Source organism: Chelonoidis abingdonii, chromosome 22 (assembly GCF_003597395.2).
Source record: "Chelonoidis abingdonii isolate Lonesome George chromosome 22, CheloAbing_2.0, whole genome shotgun sequence".
NCBI classification, from domain to species: Eukaryota; Metazoa; Chordata; order Testudines; family Testudinidae; genus Chelonoidis; species Chelonoidis abingdonii.
Window position 1 is genome coordinate 27,394,498 of NC_133790.1, and position 20,540 is coordinate 27,415,037.

Genomic DNA, 20,540 nt, shown 5'->3' on the forward strand with positions numbered 1-20,540 from the left:
TGGGCTTGTAAGGGATCTGCTTTCTTCTTTCAGGTGGAACATCAAACAGAGGGCTCAGCACTCATGGAGAGGGTGCAGATTTCCAAAAGGAGCTCGGTATTGGCTTAACTCTGCTGCCAGCAAAGAGGATGGGCATGTTCGTGCTGACTTCAGTGGGAACAGAGTTAGGCCAATGCTGAGTGCTCTAGAAAATCCCACTCATGGTCATTAAAGATCCTGGGGCATGTTCTGTGAGAGCAACAACTTGGCTAAACCCCAGCTCAGGTAACTGCATTCTGATGCCATACTCCCAACCCGCAGAGCCCTTTCCACTCTACAGAGGAGAGGTTATCTTCATAACTCTTGCTCCCTGTGAAAAGGTGTATCTATCTTGCACTGGCCCAGGTAGGGTTAACCACAACCTGTGGGCTGAAGAGGCCACACCCCTCACCCTTGCTGGGCGTGCGCCGATTGGAGGCGAAGTATAAAAGGAAGCAGCTCAGCTCAGTCTGGGCTGACTGAGGAGAGCAGATGTGCGTTGCAGACTCCTGTCAGGAAGTTACTGGAGCCCCAGGCTGCAAGGGCCAACCACCCTGAGGCCCCTGCAGACACCCAATCAGCTACCGAGGACAGCAGAGAAGAGATTGCACATGCTGGGAGACTACTGCCACTGGAAGTAAGGGTAGGAAGTGAACCAGTTAACAGGACTGTTGCAGTGAGAAACTGAACTTGAATGCAGGAGCATTGGTTCCTCAGGGCCCTGAAGGCAAGGGCTGCTGCCTTGACCCAGGCCACTAGGCCACATGGCCCTGAAGATGGGACACTCTAGTGGCTCTTGCCACTTGAACTGTAACTAACCCTTTCATTATCGGTCTTGAACCTAACACCCTACAATGGAGTGTACCTATCCTGTGACGCCCCTCAGAGCTCCCTCAGCTCCAGCCTGAGATGCAGCGGTCATCCCCATACTTACAATCTCCCTAGTCTTTGTCCCATACTGGGGGAGAGCAGTCAGAGGAGAAGCCCATCTGTGCTTGCCCAATCCCTCCTTCTCTCCCTTCTTTTTCCTTCTTGCCCATTTGGCTTTCCTAGGTCTGAGGGTGGATCAACAGGTTGAAGCGAAGGAGCAGGAGCCTGTGCTTGTGAAAGACCAAGGAGTTGCACATTTGCCTGTACACACCACTGAGGACAAACTGCCTCTTGCTTGCTTACCCATTACTGCTGCTGCCCCAGTAGTGATGATGATCATAAAAAGCACCAGGTTCCAGGCCGTGGCATGGTCACCAGGTCTGTAACATGGGGTAAGGTATGTTTGAGAGGCTGTCCCTTTCCTCCAAGACCTCAAAGCAAGAAGCCTTGTGATTAGTCTTTGATCTGGAATTATTGTACACGTCTGCCCTGCACTGTCTGCCCCATGCCATCACTAGATCCTTTCTCCCAGGGACCGTTTCATCCATAGGCCAGTACAGGGCCTGATCCAGAGGCTGGAGGGAGGAATGTTGTTCCAGGGCTATATGGACTATTTTGGCCCCTGGCACAGACTAGAGCATATTGAAGACTTCTGTAATTTGCACTCCTAGCCCCTGTGAGACCACTCCCACCATGCCTTCTCCCTTCCCCAGCATGTTCCTCCCCACTCCCATGTCATGCCCTTCAGCAAGGGCTCCTGCAGTCAGAGGGTAGGCAGAGATAGCAGATCTGGCTCTGGGCCTGTCCTAGAAGCCCTAAGTGCTGTGGGCTGTCCCAAGAAAGGAGGTCTTACACCTACTCTGTGGTCCCTTTGCCTGCTACCTAATTGTCCCAAAGGGGCCACAGAGCAAATAGGAATCTGGGAAAGCACCTAAGTGATTTTGGACTACAGAAAAAGTCAATGGGATTCATGGTCCTAAATTACCAAAGGGCTTTTGAAAATGCCACAGTGGCCTCCAGTGCTCAAGATACCAGAAAATTGGCATTAGAAACAAGGAGGTGAAAGGGAGAAAGAAATGAATCTTGAAATGTGAGCTGACAATGGACTAGTATCCACCCCTCTCCCTCAGCCCTCTCCCATTCCCTTTTGACAAGCTTTGCTTTAAAGTTTCCTAATCATACATACATATATTTCAAAATTTCCCTGTGCAAGGGCCTGTTTCCTGTATCTGTTGCCTAATCTATACAGCATCTCTCCTCTGCACCAGTGTCACACTTGTTAGAAAAGCACTGAGTCCCAAGCAATGTTTACTGCTGATTTGAAATTATCTATCACTCAGCCTGCTTTTCTCTACAGGGCCATCAATCTTATCACCTGCAGATGGGAGCCAAGCAGCAGAGTTCATCTCTCTCTGGAACCCTTTTGTTTTCTTTCTGCCTTGCTCTTTCTCTCTCTTGCAAAAGAATTTCTCTTTTGTTGAGAAGATGCTTGCCTTTCTTTCTGTGTAAGGTGCAGATGACTTGGCTCTCTGAACCTTCCAGGGGATTTGGCTGCTGACCACATCAGTTCATGGTTTCCACCTTGATGGTGGCCTGGGATGTTTCAGGTCAAAGAGACTTTAGGATCTGGGCTGCTAAAACATCCCTCTCAAATCTCATCAGTTAAATCGGGGAGAGCGGTGCTGGCAGGGAACAAAAGAACCTTAGAACCAGGGACATGCTAGAGATTTTGTGGCAAGAGTCAGGGATCAAGTCTAGCTACAGCTGAACAAAGGAAACATTTATTTTATTTTTACAAAGCCAGATTGATATTGAAAGGAATAGGGGATCGCTGTCTTTAGCCTTATACATTCTGATCCCTTAGGTGTAAAAGAATGAGACTGCATTTAAACGACTCAAGGAACATTTCTGATGCAAAGTCATCAGATCAGGGACTCTGAAGAGAGTTGTGAGTTTCAGAGGTTGGAGAGCAAAGTTTCACATTAGCTGTTGGAGATCTATGTCAAACTTTCTCACTGGGAGCAGGGGGGTGCAAAAGGTGGGGCAAGCAGGAGCAGGGGTCTTCCCAGTAATTGGCGGCACAGTGGTCATGGGGCCTCAGTGGGGGCACAGGTCATGCCGCTCCAAAAGCAATGAAATTTAAATTCCTGTGCACACCTTTGCTGGAGAGTCACGGTGTTTCAAACTCAGGTTCGTATTTGATGTTTGCCTTTCACATGTTGGGCAATCCTGCATGGTGTTTGGGTGTTTAAAATCTCAGACAGGGGCTGAACTGTGGGTTAGGTTTGTGGAGAGTCAGATGCTGACAGATTCAAGTGTTTGGGTGTTGGAGAGTCAGACATGAGTTCAGGTATTGAAAATGCTGTGTGTAGCTTTTCATAGCCCAACATGTAGACTTCTTCTCTTGGGGAGCTCATAGTAAAGTTTTACGAGTGTCCTGTTGTCTAAAAAAGTCTTATCCTCAGAAAGATAAGAATACATATTGTGATGGGGCAAGGCCAGATGGCTACAGTAAAGTACTGAGAAACAGGTATGTTTGCCCCAGGCTAGACAAATCCCTAGTACCCTGGTAACCAAATGGCAGTTGCTCCAGGTTAATCAAGGCACCTGGAGCCAATTAAGATCTTTCTAGAAGGCAGTAGAGCTAGCTACTTTAATTAGAACACCTGCAGCCAATCAAGGCAGGCTAATCAGGGCACCTGGCTTTAAAAAGGAGCTCACTCCAGTCAGGCAGGGAGGAGCCAGAGGAGAAGGAGCATGTGTGAGGAGCTGGGAGCAAGAAGGCAAGGAGCTGAGAGTGAGAGAGTGTACTGCTGGAGGATTGAGGAGGACAAGCGTTATCAGACACCAGGAGGAAGGTCCTGTGGTGAGGATAAAGAAGGTGTTTGGAGGAGGCCATGGGGAAGTAGCCCAGGGAGTTGTAGCTGTCCTGCAGCTGTTACAGGAGGCACTATAGACAGCTGCGATCCACAGGGCCCTGGGCTGGAACCCGGAGTAGAGGGCGGGCCTGGGTTCCCCCCAAACCTCCCAACTCCTGATCAGACACAGGAGGAGCTGACCCAGACTGTGGGTTCCACAAGAGGGGAAGATCACTGAGGTGAACAAATCCGCCAATAAGCGCAGGACCCACCAAGGTAGAGGAGGAACTTTGCCACAATATACATATATTTAATTTATATTATATTAAGATATAAATATACACAAACACATTGACCTCCAGGTGTGTTAGCTCTGTTTTGTGTTAGTAGGCAATAAAGGTTAGTGGAAACTTCTACCTTAATACTTTCACTCATATTATGCCCTTTATTTTGTTGCGTGGATGATAGTATCTTTAGCATGTAAAAATACAATTTCATTCACTTTGCTGCTCCCTGCAATTCTTTTCAATGAGCAAGTGGCTCTCTGGTGGTTAAAAGATGAGCATCAGTACTGTAAATCATTAGCTTCAGAAGTGCTGAATCATTCAACTTGATGCTGTAATCTATTTATCCTGGATTTCAGATTGAATTTCTGGTGGGGCCCCAGGTATCCTTGGGTACTTAAAAGCAGATGCCCACAAAAGGAATGCAGCACCTTTGATTGGAACTTCTATATTCACCCACTTTACAATAATTAGACTCATCTGTTGCAGTTATTTGTAAATCTACTCCAGGTTCTATTTGGGTCTCAGACACTGGATTTCCAACTTGCAGTCTTTGGGATAGATTTTCATCTGGTATAAATGAAATCAATGGAGCCATGTTGATTTACTCTTGTTGAGAAACTGGTCAGCTGAGCTTATGGCAAAGGAACTGTAGTATTAAGGTCTGTCCCTTTAAGGGCTGAACTTCCCAGACAGAGACTGGGAGGAGCACTATATAGTTGCAACAATGAGGGTGGGGGAAACAATAAGCATCTGATTCCAATTAGCCAGTCCTCTCTGAGGCTGCTGGGAGTAGGAGGAGCCTGGGGTCTGTACAAGTCAGAACCAGCTCATTGCAGAAAGATGAGCCATAATGGCTGTGAAGACTGGGAAGCCAAAGGAGTGCTATGGGGGGTGGGGGAAACAGCTCCAGAAGGAGTCAGGAGAAGGGGAGATCATTTTGATGGTGGGGGGAAGGTACTGAGTTTGGGAACAGTTGGGCTCCAGCTGGAGCCCATCTCGCTACCAAACTTTTTGAGCTTGCCTGAGAGCTAAGAGAACTTGTTGCAGAATGGGCCTAAAGATTCTGGGTGTAGATTATGGTAACCTAAATACAGATATATCCCTTTTGTAAGTATTCTTACATTCTTTCTCCCTCTCCCCCCTCCTTCTTTGGGGCTATTTGAAGCTATCGGATATGAGGTATAGCCAGAAGACCATGTCACCTAAGTGATCTACCAATCTCCCTGAGGCTGGTGAGAAGCCACTGGCCCACAGAAGCTTTTGCTGTCTTGAGCAGCCAGTTGGAACTAGACACAATAAAGAGTTCTCTTAAACAGTGAGGCCCAGATCCTCCAAGGTATTTAGGCACCTAACTTCCTTTATGTTTCAGGGGAGTTTGGAGCTTAAAGACCTTTGAGATGCTAGGCCTGAGTAATCACTGAATGCTACGTGGTACCAAGGGTAAGAAGCAATTAAGAAAATACCCTGGGTACCACAATGGAGCAGTTAAACACTCCTCCAGAGCTGAAACTCTCTGGACATGTGCAAGGCCACTAGAGGAAGTTCAGACAGCACTTCACTGCACACATGCAAGCTCTGGGCGTCAGTAAAAGGGATGGCGTTCAGAAGGTAACCTTAGCTTTGACAGTGGCTGGTTCTGAAGCATTTGCTGTGCCCCTGTTCTTCTCTTTCCTGTGGGGCAGTCTTTGCAGCACTCTCAGCTACTCTGTCCCAGGGAGCTTGGGACTTGAAGAAGAGGGGGGGGGAATCTGAACTCAATTGAAATGTGGCCTGTTTTCACCTAAAGCTCCCAATGGTCTTAACAAAGTGAGCTCTGAGCACGTCTGGCGCATATGGAAAATTCAGCTCAATACTATTGGGAATACCCAAACCCACTATGGAGACAGTGTTGCCTAGTGGGTAGTGCACTGGGCTAGCACTCAGGTTCTATTCCCAACCCTACCATTAGCCCCCTGGGTAACCATAGACAAGTCATGTCCCTGCTCTGTGCCTCAGTTTCCACATCTGTAAGATGGAGATAATTCTACTGGCCTCCTTGGTAAAGTGCTTTGAGGTATGGTGATTAAAAAAACACTGTTTATTTTTATTCTATTAGGCACTGTACACACACATAATGCTGCTTCTAAGAACATACAGTCTAGGTATACAATGAGACAGCATGGGAATACATCAGACACGAGGAGCCCGGGCTAACAGAGTTTATTATGAATATCTCAGCATCCAAGCTCTGAAGGCTCTGTTCTGCCACCACATGGTAATGGGGAGATACTAATATTCTGCATAGTAAGTTTCAAGACCCTACGATTTATGGTGGTTCAGACATCACCCAACTTGCTGTCCTGCCAGCATGTTCTGTAATGGCTAGTCATCCTCTGCTACATCTTTTAGAAAGGCAACAGTTCTTCTAGGGCTAACTAACTGGAGTGCAGCAGCAAGAGACTCTACAGCATAGACAGGGCAGTGGGAGAAGGAGGGGAAATCAAGAAAAGAATAAAGATGATTCTTTCAGTTGCCATGAAACTACAAAAATAAAATAAAATGCAACATGTTCTCCTGATATTTTTAATTAGATTTTTTTTAAACCAATCTCCCTGAATACATAGCTGAATTCAGGGGGATTCTCTCTGCATAGGCTTGCCACCTGCTTCCTGGTTTTAGCAAGTAAACACCAATCCCCTTCCAGTGGGAAGAGATGGAAAGGAAGATAGCAAGTGAGTTTGGCTCAGGTCCACAAACCCTCACCTAACCCCATGACACCTGTGATCCCCTTGCTGAGGCTACGGCTCTGTTTGCAGAAGGTCACACCTACCTCCTTGTGATCTGCGAGAGGGTCCATAGAGACCTTGTCTACATGGGGAAATTGACCAGCATATTTATTGCAGAATAAGCTATTCTGGAATAGTACCCCAGGTGGACAATCTACCCCAGGACAAAATGACTTTATTTTGAAATAATTACTCCAAGCAGGGTAGAATATCCCTAGGGGGACATCCAGGGAGCTCTTACACAACAGCTATTCTTATAGCAGAATGAGGAGGTGCTCCTTTTAGCACTCCTGTTTTCCTTTCCCTTGTTAGTGATACAAAAAAGGCAAACGAGAGTGGAATGTATATTTATACATCCACCGCCTATAAAGATGAGAACATGTGTCTAGTTAAAACCACACTTCCGGTAGCTGGATACTCCTCTGTAGCGTAAGCTTGGCATATAAGTAGCTCTCTCTTATGCACTGGGATCTACGAAGTTCAGCTTGGACCTCCCTTTTCTGGGTACACTATGACCTTTACCCCTTGATTTTCTATCTGGAGTTGTTGGATGCCATTGGGCCCAGGCTAGAATGAAAGGGCTCAATCCTGCCATGCACTGAGACCTTTCAGAGTTGCTGATTAAGTTGCTCACTGTCGTTCTGGAGGAGATGTAGGAGTTGTAACTTGGACAGTTTTTGGAGCAGCCTGCACATTTGCTGGTGCTGCTGCTATCAGCAGCCCTCGAATCATGAATGAATCACTAAAGAGCTGCCTCATAGGTTCAGGAGTAGGTCACTACTTCAAAGCCAGCTCAGGTCAGATGGAACCCAACCCCTGTCTGCTTGAGCTGAAAAGGCATTAGAATAAAGAACGGGTAAAGGCCAGTGGTAGCAATAGTGGGACACTTTTAGGGAGCAAGTGTAGTGAAAACAAGGCTGGCAGGAACCATTGTTCTCATCATGGGGTTTTCTGTCTCACTTGGAACACCCTTCCCAAAACAAGAAGGGTATCTCCTTCAGGAAGCAGGGTCATGGGGCACACCTAGGCATATAAACTCTCTTCTGGGAAAGCAGCAGCACTCAGCTGCATTAGGACAGTAAATGGAGCTCAGAGGCAGGAAACTCACTGGTAAGTTGTTTCATTCTGTGATGGGGCCAGATACTCTGCTGATGTAAATCAGCAGAGCTCTGCTGAAGTCAGTGGAATTTTGCTTGCTTACACCAGCTAAGATCCTGTACTAAAAGGCCAGAACTGTCTAATTTAGCAGTGATTCTCCATTGGATTTGTCTCAGACTGGAGTTCCTGCTTCTAAATCAACAGCCTCCCAGGTCAGAGCTCCATGCCTTGTTGTCCAGAAAATCACCTGAGACAGAATGTCATGTTTCTTCAAATACAGAAGAAGAAAAACAGAAAATAGCCAAGGTCTCATAGGTGGAAGGTGATTTGATTTTGATCCTTGCAAAAGAGGTTGAGCCCTGAAGAGCCTCACCCCTGGGACTAAGTCGAGGTTGAAGCAAACGAGAGCTAGAGACAAAACATTCTCCCGGGGGGATCTAGCAATGGAACAATCTTCCAGAGGAGACTAAGCCAATCCAGCATCGCGCTGTCTTTAGGAAATACTGTACAGCTACCATCTTTGAAAAGGACTTTCTACCATATGATCAACACAAAAGGGACCATCTCCTGCATGCAAGCTGCCTCCTCGAACAAAACTAACTCTCTGAAACCAACCAGTCAGCCGAAAAATCAAACCCTACCTCAAGCACTTTCACCCTGAAAAGGGTAACATGCCAGAGACTCCTTAATGTCCACTGGGGCCTTTGCTATTTTACAGGGAAAGTGCCTAGATAGGCTGGTGGTGGGTGAAGGGATGAAATGCTAAGGTAGATGGAGGGAGGGATGGATAGATGTGTGGTGGAAGGAAAGGCATCTTTCCCCTCTGGAGACAAGAGAAGCCCCAAAGGCCTGGAGACGAACTAAATCTGTGGGACAAGGGTAACACGCAGGAGGCTTGAAAGCCCCTTTGAGAGGATGTCTCTGTGCACAGAGCAGAAAGCGCAGCATGGCAGAAGGGGCGGCAGTGAGTGAAGAGAGGGCGTCTGAGATGGGTGGAGTAGAGGGGACGGGGGTGGCAGGACAATAGCGCAGGAAGTGCCTACTCGGCACAAGAATGCTCAGCCACCTGGAATGAAAAGAACGGCCTGAAGCCCTGAAACAGCTCATTTGGGGAATGGATGCTAGAGAACAGCTTCATTCATTTGAAGGGTGCACCCCTGGTGCTCCCCGGCCCTTGTGTTCTCATCGACTGAACCCCAATGGGGGGGGGGGTGCCAGGAGGGGTAAGGTGAGACTGCTTTCCCCCTTGCTCACTCACCCTCCTGCTGCAGCCTGTCCGCAAAGAGAGCTCGTTGGCAGCGTTGCCGCCAGGGACAGGCTGGGATTGGCAGGACACACTTCTGCTCCGTGGCAGGCCTCCTAAAAAGAGACTGGGCCCCACTTGTCTGAGCACATGGCTCTCCCTTTCCTCCCTCCCCATAATGCACCTCCCCCCAGCCAGATGACAGACCATCCAAGAGAGATGGCAAGTCTCTGCAATCACAGGCTTGCTGGCCCCCTCCCCACGCCAAGGCCATTGTCTCCTGTGGCAGCCCTCTCTCCCACTCCTCTCGATCCTGGCAAACTCCCCCAGCCCTCCTCCTGCAGCCAGCCTTTCTCATAATAGCATCCTTTTCATGGAGACAAATTGTCCAGCCGGGGGCCGCACCTGAGGGCTTTCACCCTTTAACAAATAGCCTTTTAATTTTCTGCCAGAAGGGCATGGAAAGCGGGGAGAGCTGGGGGAGGTAGAGTCGAGAGAATCAATCACGCATCCATCTTCATCATTGCTGCCGGGGGACCATTTTCACTGGCTGAATGCCCCTAGGAGAGGTGGAGTGAAAAAGACAAGAGGTTGGGTGAGGGGAAGGCAGAGGTGGGGGGGTACACAGCCAGAGGGGGGTCACCTCCAAAATCCATGTGGAACACTAGACCTCAAGCTGATAAATAGCCTTGTGGTATAACAACAGCAGCCTTTAGCCTGGGGAGGATTGAGGGGGAGGGGAGAAGAGAGTCATTTTCCAGGCTTGCTGTTTTTTCAGAGATATTGGGCCAGGTTCTCAGCCAGTATAGCATTGGGGTGCCATCCATTTACACCAGCTGAGGATCTGACCTGGCAGGGAAGCTTATTGTGAATGTTTGTTTTGCTTCTCCCACCCTGCACTGAAATTCACGCCAATAACTCTTAGCTAAAACTAACCATGAGAGGAATTTGGAGAGAAACCCCAATGTTCATCCCTGTTCCAGGACAGAGGCACAGCCCAGCTAAATGCTACACAGCAGCTCCCACCGACACTCTGGGGAGAGAGAAGGGGCTTTAAAAAGAAAGCTCCCCCTGCCTTTAGCATCCTGGTTTCCCAAGATCTTGTGAGAAACAAAGGTGCTCTCAGAACCTATGGAGTTGAAAGTTGGGTGGTTAGGTAGGTAAGTGGACGGGCTGAAGAGAGGAGCACAGATATCACAGTGTTACGTGCAGTATAAATGCATAGTTAGCCAGGTAGCAACGAGAGAGAAAGAAAATACGAAATTGTATTTAAAGCCCGGCGCCTTCCATCCTTTGAGGGAAGCGAGACACTTAATGGTATTGGCTCTGACTGGGATCTGTCTCCTTCCTGAATGAAAATAAGCAAGGAGGTTAATTAGATGTTTGCATCCAATTTACGTCTTGTTTGTGAAACCAGCATTTCAGCTGTAACCCGGGCTGGGAGCCCCCTGCCCTCTCTCTCTTGCTAAATTTATTTCACAGCTCTGCAGAACTGGTTAACCCCAGTCAAAACTCTCCCATTATCATTTTATCACTGCCTCTTACTCTATAATTACAAAGCTGCTCCCTCTTTTTTTTAAAAAAAACCTTTTCTTCTTCCTAGCCCCCAGTCTTCCTCCTAGCCTGATGCAGGAAATTTGTGCTCTCCCTTCTACAATTTCTCTCATCCACAAAGGCCTGGAAAAATATGGGTCTGGCTTTAAAAGCTGCTGACCCGGGATTTTGTATTCTGTTTTACCCACATATCCCAGGACCCATAGCAGCTTTTGTGTTGAGATCTCCACCCCACAGAGTCAATCCCAGGAGCCCCCAGTCCCAGCCCAGGGCCTGAATCTGATGTAAATCAGATGCGACTCCATTGAAGCCAATGGAGTAAAGCTAGTAAAAATGAGAGGTGCATCAAGCCCAGGTGCATACATTTCTGTCTGTTGTGTGCACTCTATGCTACCACCAAGGATATGGGTCCCGGTGGATGTTGGCGCTCCCAGTGACAATATTGCCGTCTGGCTGAGATTTTTTTCAAAGCTGCCTGAAGGATTTGGATACCTAGGTCCCATATAAAATTAATGAGATTTGGGAAGCCAACTCTAGGCAGCTTTGTGAGTCCCATCTTTCTGTAGTCCCTTTAACGCAAGAACCACATAGCTCTTTACACATGGATGGATCAAGCCTCCCACCCCTCCTCTGAAGCATGTCACCCACATTTTGGAAAGGGGGAAACTGAGGCATGGAAGTGGTTTTGCCCAAGGTAACCAGCCAATCAGGAGTAGAACCCAGAAGTCCTGACTCCCAGTGCTCAGCAGTACTAAATGATGCTCCCTTTGCTGTGTGGGGTGGGAAGGAAGAAGTCTCCTGGCTCCCCTTGAGATCCTCCAGAATCTCCTGCTGCCATGCACAATTGTGCAGAGTGGAGGTAAAACGCCACCAAACTGGAGCGAAGTGTTTACACTCAAACTACACAAATAGCTGCAGTAGAGGCTAGCTAGGCAGTAGCGAGGCAGGCCCAGAGTTGGGACTGGAATATCTTCACCAGGGACACCATAGTATCAAGCAACCAGCACCGCTGTGCCTCTTGCGAGGAGAGATGATGCTGCAGTGATTCCACACATCTGGGTTGGAAATGACCTCCCGTTGAGAGGGCATCGGTTTTACACAGCCTGGTGCTGCTGACCCCACAGTAGGTGTGTGCTGTTCACCAGGGCCTTTTACTCCTTCCGGCTTCTCATGTGTCCCAGCAACCCTTCCTGTAGCGGGCTGGACACGGCTTCCACTCCACCTGCTATGGGCGCGCTGCTGATGAGCCCTTGTCTTTCCCCTTTCCCCTCCTCCACGGACAGTCTTTGCAGCACTCCCAACCACAGCATACAAGGAGCTTGGGACTTCAGTTCTGACCGCCCCCCCCCCCACCTCCTCTCCAGTTTCACTGCTTCCATTGAGATCACCTGATGCTCTTCTCTGGTTTAACAAAGGGAGCCCTGTGTCATTTGGGTCAGAGCCCTGTTCTGGGTCATTTGGCATAGTGGGGTCATCTACACTGGGATATCCAAATCAATTAGGGAGGCAGTGTGGCCTAGTGGAGTGGCACTCAGGAAACATGGTTCTGTTCCCAGTTCTGGCACTGACCTACAGAGTGACTCTGAGCAAGTCACATCCCCCCATCCATGCCTCAGTTTCCCCCTCTGTACGATTCAGGTAATGATACTGGCCTCCCTTTGCAACGCACTTCGACAGCTACTGATGAAAAGTGCGGTATAAGTCTTATTATTACTATTATAAGGACAGGTTGGGAATCACTGCACCAAACTCTTCAACCAGCTGTAATCAGAGCCACTGGCATATAATTAAAGCCTAGCCTGCCAAGCACATGGCATACCACAGGCAGGCATGATGCAAGCTTCCCACACCCCCCTCTTCCAATGCTGAGTCCCCACACTGCTCTTTAATAAACATCCGTGTTTATTAACCATCTGCATTTTCCCCACTTTCCCAGCCCTGGGCTCTCCACACACCGCTCTGCTGGTGCCTGTCAGTCCTGTCACTCCCAGCATTCTGTCCCCATCCTCCTCCTTGCCATCCACGGTCAAGTCATCCAAATTATGTGGACAAATGTCCCCGGAAGAATAGAAGGAGGCCTCTGAGTTCATTTCAGGAGATGTCACTTAAATGTATGTTGCAGTTAGAAACGTATGTGTTAACCATATAGCCTTTCAGGGTTTGTTTCTTTGTCAGTCACAGCCTAACAAACCAGGACCCTCAAGCCTTGAGCCAGGTGATTTTTGGATGCTCTAGCTCTGGAATCAAGCAAACAATACAACAAGGGTGCCTGAGTGGGCAGAAATACCTGGAGGTGCACCTTGCTAGATCACACACCCTTGGCAGCTGTAGTTGCCCCAGGTGGCCTAGGGGAGGTGCTGCAAGCTAAGGACCATGCATGCTGGAAGAGCAACCGACTGCACTGTGTGGGTGGAGTTTGAAGAAGCACCAGTGGGATGGGGGATGTAGAACAGGCAGGGTTGGGACCCAGGAGAGGAGCCTGTGTGTAAAGAAAGGGAGGGATCGCTGTGACCCTGTTGGTCACTGGACTGTTCTGGGCACAGAGGTGAGTCGTGTGCATTGGGAACAAAGGGTTAAGCATATGGAGCTGGTGTACAAATGTTACGGCCTCTTGTGACCTCTTGAATTAACAGAGCCCAGGTTACAGGTGCACACAGCCAGAGACCAAGGCTTGGTCTATGCTACCTATTTACCGTGGAATAACTACATTGCTCAGGGGGGTGGATTTTCCACCCCCTTGAGCAACGTAGTTGTGTCACCCTAACCCCTAGTGTAGACAGCGCTATTTCAATGGAAGGGCTTCTTCTGTCAACATGGTTACTGCCTCTCGGAAAAATGACGTACTTATGCCATCAGCATAGGTAATGTCTTCACTAAGTGTTACAGCAGCAGCACTGTGAGCGTAGAGGAGCCCTGAGGCTTTGTTGTGGGATTTGGCTACTTTTCAGTTAACGCCAAGCATAAGTCACCAAAAAACCTGCAGGCAGTGTTAAAACAGCTGGCCCAATCACCCAGGAGAAGTTTCAGGTCATTAAAAGGTAGCCCGTTTGTCTCTGATGTGTGAGAGAAAGGATTGGGGAGGTTTTGGGGCCTGATCCTTTGCAAGTGGATTTCAATGAGGCTGCTATTCACATGGGTAGCAATTGCACGGCCCAAGGAGGAAAGAAAAGCTATCCGCCCCCATTGGCAGTAATATCTCTGGAATGAAATGACCATAGACACCAAATTTGCCTTTCATCTCCAGGGCAGGCTGGAGAAGCATTGGCAGTGCTGGTGCAGTGAGAAACTTGTATTCTGCTCTAGATAGGTTCTTCTAGGATGCGCATCTTGCCGTATCTGAGTATCTTCCTGTAGAATCATAGAATATCAGGGTTGGAAGGGACCTCAGGAGGTCATCTAGTCCAACCCCCTGCTCAAAGCAGGACCAAGCCCAACTAAATCATGAAGCAATGTGACTAAGTATCTGTTACGTTCCTGCCATAGCGGGCACGAGTAGAGATGTTCAGTGTCTAGCCACTGGCATTAAAATTCACTTTATAGGCACCTGGGAAGAAGGGGTAAGTGGTGGAGGGACTGGCTTAGGAACTGGCAGATCTGGGTCCATTGCTGGCTCTACTGTGCGACCCTGGGTGAGTCATTTCCTTCCCGCTCTTAGGGCACATCTACAGGTTGAGGTAGAGGTGTCAATTCCAGTTGGAGGAGACATATAGATGCGAGCTCTGCTCAAGCTAGTAAGCAAATAATAGCAGCGTAGCCAGGGTGGCACAAGCAGTGGGAGCGGCTAGCTGCCCTTGGCACACACTTAGTGTCTCAGACAGGAAGGTCCTGGGGCGGCTACCCCCTCGCAGCTACGTTCTGGTTCTAGATCACTGGCTCCATCAGAGCGAGCACAGACCCGTCTGCTCGAGACGGGAATCACACCCCCAGTTCAAAGCATCGATGTGCCCATAGTCTATGTGGATTACAAGCTCTTGAGGCAGGGACTGTTTGTCGGTGTGTGTGTGTGCAGCTCCTAGCACAACGGGCATCTAGTCTCTACCCTGATACAAATTAAAAGGGGAAAGAGAAACCTTGGCTCTCTGCAGCAATGGTTTGGAGAGGGGAAAATAATTCTATTTCTCAACTGCTTGAGGGGCATTCAAACCCCACCAGTGTGGGTTGCTATTAATAATGCAGCATTACACAATGGGAATATTCCTGACGCACCCCCCACCAGCTCCCCCTCCAGAGCTTCAGCTGACGCAGTCCCCGAGACAGGGTCGAATTCATTTATAACCAGGCGAAGCACACCAGCTCCAGCCAGGAATTTCCTCCAGGTCACGAAGGAGGAAAGCTTCCCTGAGATTGGAAATAATTGCCCCGAGGCCTTAAGCAGCAAGTAAGGGACTGGCCTCCAGATGCATCTCACCCCTGCAGCCGATAATCCCCTTTGTGACCAGGTTAAAGGCAATGCCGGAGAAGCCACAATTTATCAACTGCTTGAACTGCAGCCGCTCTAGGGCAGAAGACTGCCTGGAACACTGCAGCACACGGCCCAACAGATCCCCTGAGTCGGCTCCAAAAGATTCACATGGCTTCCGTGACATCCTAGTGACATCGATGGGGAGACGTTTTAGGATGGGGGTGAATTTTACCAGCACTGAAAGGGTTAATCCAATAGCGACACCTCTTCTGTCACATATATGTGCTGAAGCCACAGCAAGCCCTTGCAGTTCAATGATATTAAAGCCTGCCCCTCATGCATTGAAGCAAGGGAGGGGGGCTAATTGCTTCTTATGACACTATAATGGTAGGACTATTTACAGTAGATTAAAATCCAATTCATAATGAGGTATAATAACTTTGCAAATGCCAGGATTAGTCAAAGGGTGAGGCACGCTGCTGAGCCTCCAAGCCAAGCAGCCTTGGACTCGGGGTTCACGGCTTGGCAGTGGTGGGTGAGGTGCTTGCCAAAGCGAAGTTGGTTTTTCCGACTTGGTCATCTTCCCGTCGATTAAGCAGAGAGGAGGGGAAAGGGGGATTGGCTCAGTGCTGAAATGTCTGCACAGACTGGGAGGGCCATGGCAGCAGCCATAGACAGTGATTCACAAAGTCCCCTCCACGATGTGAATGGATTTAAGGGGCTAGCCGGTGCTGTTACAGCCAACTGTTTGGGAAATAGTAACATCATCCACAAAATGCCTGGAGTTCTCAGTCGGATTGTCTGCCAGATAATATTGCTCTTTCTCCAGGGGAATCCTGCCTCCTATACAAAGGCCTTTAATCCTCAGGAAAAATCTAAATCAGCTTTATAATGAGGCCACTGGAATCTTCCTCTAGCTCCAGCATGCATTTTTATGAAGGGAAATCTCGTGTGGTCAAGAGGGGTGTAATGGTGAACTTTAGCCTGAACCAGGATATTGGGCTCAAAGCAGAAGTAACTGGGTAGGGGTTAGCTGCCTGTGATAGGCAGGAAATCAGACTAGACAATCTGGTGGCCCTTCAGCTCTAACTCCTGTTATGACATATGTCTCCGGATCCAACACTAGACCACAGTTGGCAATCGATATACCCATATCAGGGGGAACTGGGGGGTGCCTACGACCATTGGGGAGTCAGATTTCTGGGAAAGGAAGAGTCTTAGGTGATGGGGGTTCAGTTCCTTCCTCTCATAAGCATTGCATTCTCATGGGCAAGCTGGAGACACACCCAGGGCCAGCTCTAGGCGCCAATCCAACAAGCAGCTGCTTCGGGTGGCCAACAGTGAGGGGCGGCACATCCGGGTCTTTGGCGGCAATTTGGCAGCCTTCTCTCACTCCCTCTCGGAGGGAAGGACCAGCCGCCAAATTGCCACCAAAGACTGAAGCAGCAGCAGTAGAGCTGCAGATTGCAATCGTGGCTTCCCCCCTCCCTTTTTTTTTCTGCCTGAGGTGGCAAAAACCCTGGAGCCGGCCCTGGACACACCACTATTGCACTGGGGGAAGATCGCTGAAGGAATTTACCACCACCTCCAATCCAAGCTTCAGCAAATGTAGTGAGAGTGGCTTATATCTTTTTTAATAAGATTTTTGCCATATTCCCTTAACCAGGTACTGACCTGGCAGTCAAAACACAGCATCCAAAGAGGCACCAAATGACCCAGAGAAAGGACTGGGGACAGATGGAGTTGAGAGACAAATTGTTTTCACGGAGGGTGAAATTCATCTTGTGCAGAGAAGACAGCGCACGGCCTACATGTTGCTTTAAGCCGTCTTTGGAGGGCTTAAGTGATACATAGGCCTTAATGTCAGCCTAGTTCACAAGGCTGAACTCCAGCCATTGGATACAAACTACTAAATACAGCTATAAGACCAAATGGTATGAAAATCTTTAAAATATACTTACAATGGGGCTTCAGGGGATTGGTGAATGGGGTTTAGAGACTTTTATCTCTGGGTCACCAGGCTAAATCTAGGCCTGCTTGGTAGTGACTGGAAGTCATTGCCATCAGATGGCCTAGGTGAAATGAAGCCAGTGCTCTCAGAGCCGTTCCTGACAGAGAGCCATCCACAACACAAAGCCAACGCCAGAGAGTAGCCTCACTGTTGGAAGAATTGAATAGGCCGTGACCATTGATGTCCCCTCTCCTACTAGACCTGGCCTTTCCTGGTCAGGTTTAGGCCTGTTGTCAGGGACAGCTTGTGGGAGAAGCTTGCCCTGCTGTGTCTGGGCTGGATCCTCACTCAGAATCAGGGCCCAATCTGACACCTTCCACACCGTCACTGAAAACACTACAGGGCATGACTCTGTGGGCTCCGTAGATGGAGCAGATCCACAGAAGTCTCTTCAGCCTGTTTCCATCCTAAAATATCTCAGTTTGGGTTCCTGGCGACAGACTCAAGGGAGAGAGTTGAGTATGTGACCTGATCTTCCTCAGTGGTGCCCCTTCATACACATGCAATGATCGGTCATGTTATGGTACCTGTAGTGGTGCCATGTGTTTCCACTGCAGTGGAGACCAGCTGAGGCACTCATGCTATCAGTCCCCTGATTTAAACCGGGAAGAGCCTGGTGGAAGAATCCTTCTAGTGTGGGGGCCTTGAATCTAGAATTTGCTTCCCCTTCCCTAGACCAACAGCCAGAATCTGTTAACTTTCAGGGCACCTGCAAGACCTACCAATTCTCCCAACCCTTGCAGAAGGTGACTGCTTCACGGGGAGTGGTGGGGGGTGCATATGTTAGCTGTTGATATTGGTTGTTACTGATGGGTTAACTGGTTAGGAAAAAGATGGTAACTGAGTAGGATCTGCAATTGCTCCTTCTGTGCATATGGAGAACCAACGTTAATAAATAAAAATGCATGAGACAATAAACAGTGAGAGCTCTGAGATGATGCAGAGCAGGGGCTGCAGCCCTGTTTTCATTCCTCCTGGCATTCTCTTGTGAGTGTCCTCATCAAAGGTGAAATTCACCTCTGTATGGAGGGCCAGCACAAGACCCTAAAAACAGGGCATAAGTCAGACTTAAGTTATGCATGGGCCTCATCCTGTCCCCTGCACAGGAAGGGAGTGACACCCTTAAAGCAGAAGCCTCTCTTGTAGTGATCCCCATGGAAGGGGGTAGGCTAAAGGTTTATGACCCAAAAACTACAAATCCAGCACTCTTGGGATCCCCACAGCCTGTCACAGCCAGAATAGAAATGACTCACTATGTGATGTCATTGCAACATGAACATTAATCTCTTAAAACAAGGATAGTTATATGATCCAGAACACTTCTAGACTGTTGTTTATATGAGGGTAGCACCTCCACGTGCTAACCGAGGTCAGGGCCCCATAGTGGTAGGCACTGTACAAGCATATAGCAAAAGATGGTCCCTGCCCCAAAGAGCTTACAATCTACATAGACAAAGGGCGGTGGGGAGATGACTTGCTTCAGGTCACATAGCAGAATAGAGCCAGGAACAGAACCCAGGTGTGCTATGGCTGAGGCTAGCATGCTACCCACTATACAAGACTGCCCCTCCCTCTAGAGATACCGGTCCCAGTACCAAACTATCTGAGCAGCTGGATAACCATTTGTCCCTCTCCAGGGCCCCCACCTCTAGTCATGCTGTGAAACAGCTGTCAGATTTAAAAAAAAAAAAAGCTACAGCAATCCATTCATCAATACCTAAGTCTGTCAATCACCCTGCTGCACCATCAATATCTCCATCTCGCTGCTGAGAAGTCAGAGGACAAAAAAACAGATGAAATATTTATGCTTTCATAATGGATAATGTTTCTTTCCCTGCCTAGTCATTTCCCCAGCTCCACCAGGAGCTGCTAAAGTTGCTGTGGCGTCTATGGTGAGGGGTGAATTGTAAAAGCAACAAAGGATTTAATTTTGTCTTTAGTTGTCTCAAAACGAGTTACAGAATGCCTGGATCTGAAGATGGGAAAGAGCTATTCATTCCCATCTAGTCTATTTCCCTGCTGGAAAAGGTCTGTTCCCTACAATGGGTTTCATGCAGTGTTTTCTCCAGACTGTCTTAAGCAATGATGCTTCCACCCCTTCCATTGGGACAATATGCCAGGCCCCACTACGTCTCACTGCCTCAAAGGTTTTCCTGATGTTAATAGCAGGCTAGGCTGGCACTTGCTCACAGGGGTAGCCTGACTGAAGCTGACGGCAGTAGTCTAGAAGTGAGGTATTACTTAGTGTGAGTAGTGGCACAGTAAGGAGGTATCAGATCCAGGTGGTAACCAAGGGAACGTTGTCCTGGTGACTCCATAATTCTCTTAAGGGAATACCTACACACAGGTGAGTTTTGAAGTCTCTCCAAGCATGGGAAGATTGGGCTTCAGCTCTTTGGTAGGTGCAAATTCCACAGTCACGGACCACCTGCTGAGAAAGCTTTCCCCTGCCCTCCCCCAAAAATCTAAAATTTCCCTTTGCTCTGTTTAGCTCATTATTCCTTGAACTGCCCAAAACAAATTTCTCTCCCTCCTTTGTGTTCACACCGTACAAATGTTTGTTAGGCGGTTATCATGGTGTCGTTAGTCAACTAGTTAACTAATTGTTGGGGCCAGGTCTTCAGCTGGTATAGAGCCATGGACTTCAACCAAGCCACACTAATTTATGCCAGCTAAAGACCTGGCCCAGTTTTTTTAGAGCTTGTAGTTTGCCTTCTTGCATCAGTTCTTCCAACCCCTCAATCCTCTTTGTGGCTCTTCTTTTAATTTCTTCCCATATAGTCCCAGAATTAGTGGGTATTTCCCCTCCAAAACAGGAAATCAATTGGCTTCAGAAAGCAAATCATTTCTAATGTCCAACATCTACCCACCAGTCTTGATGAGTGCACGTAAAGGACACTGTATAGACTTAACTAATTATGTAGCTTGTTTCCAACCAGCTTGGTTACAGAATTTCATACAGTGCAGAACCAAGTCAATTTTCAATATAAGGAGGACTGAAAGGCAGCATTTCCTCTGAGGTGAAGAGGTCTTTGCCACATGGCCTCAGGAATAACAGCCATCTTCCTGAAAATGAAACAAACCGCCTCATAAGATTTGCTAGGGGGCTAATATATTAGATTTAAACAATAGGAAACACCATGGAGAGTCATGCTGTATGTATAGATTGTGGAGAACATCTCAGTCAATTCCATGTAATCTCTGAGTGCCCATTGTAGCGTAGGGGAGCTGAATGGTGCCCAGATATCAAAATGATTTGGACAAGATAGATAGGTAGCAAAGCACGTGATTGGAGGAGCATCTCCTGTTACAATGGTTAGTTGAGGGAGTATGGATGCTTGGAGCATATATATATATATATATGTGTATGATATGAAGGGCAGAACCTCTATGAATATAAAGCCTCCTGAACTGATTCTAGAGCAAGTTCAGGA

The 20,540-nt window shown here is 48.3% G+C and overlaps 1 protein-coding gene across 1 annotated transcript in view; it reads left to right on the forward strand.

Annotated features, from left to right (window-relative positions):
• RBM19 (RNA binding motif protein 19) overlaps positions 1 to 20,540 on the forward strand; it is a 478,789-nt gene that overhangs the window by 349,568 nt on the left and 108,681 nt on the right. The window lies entirely within an intron of this gene.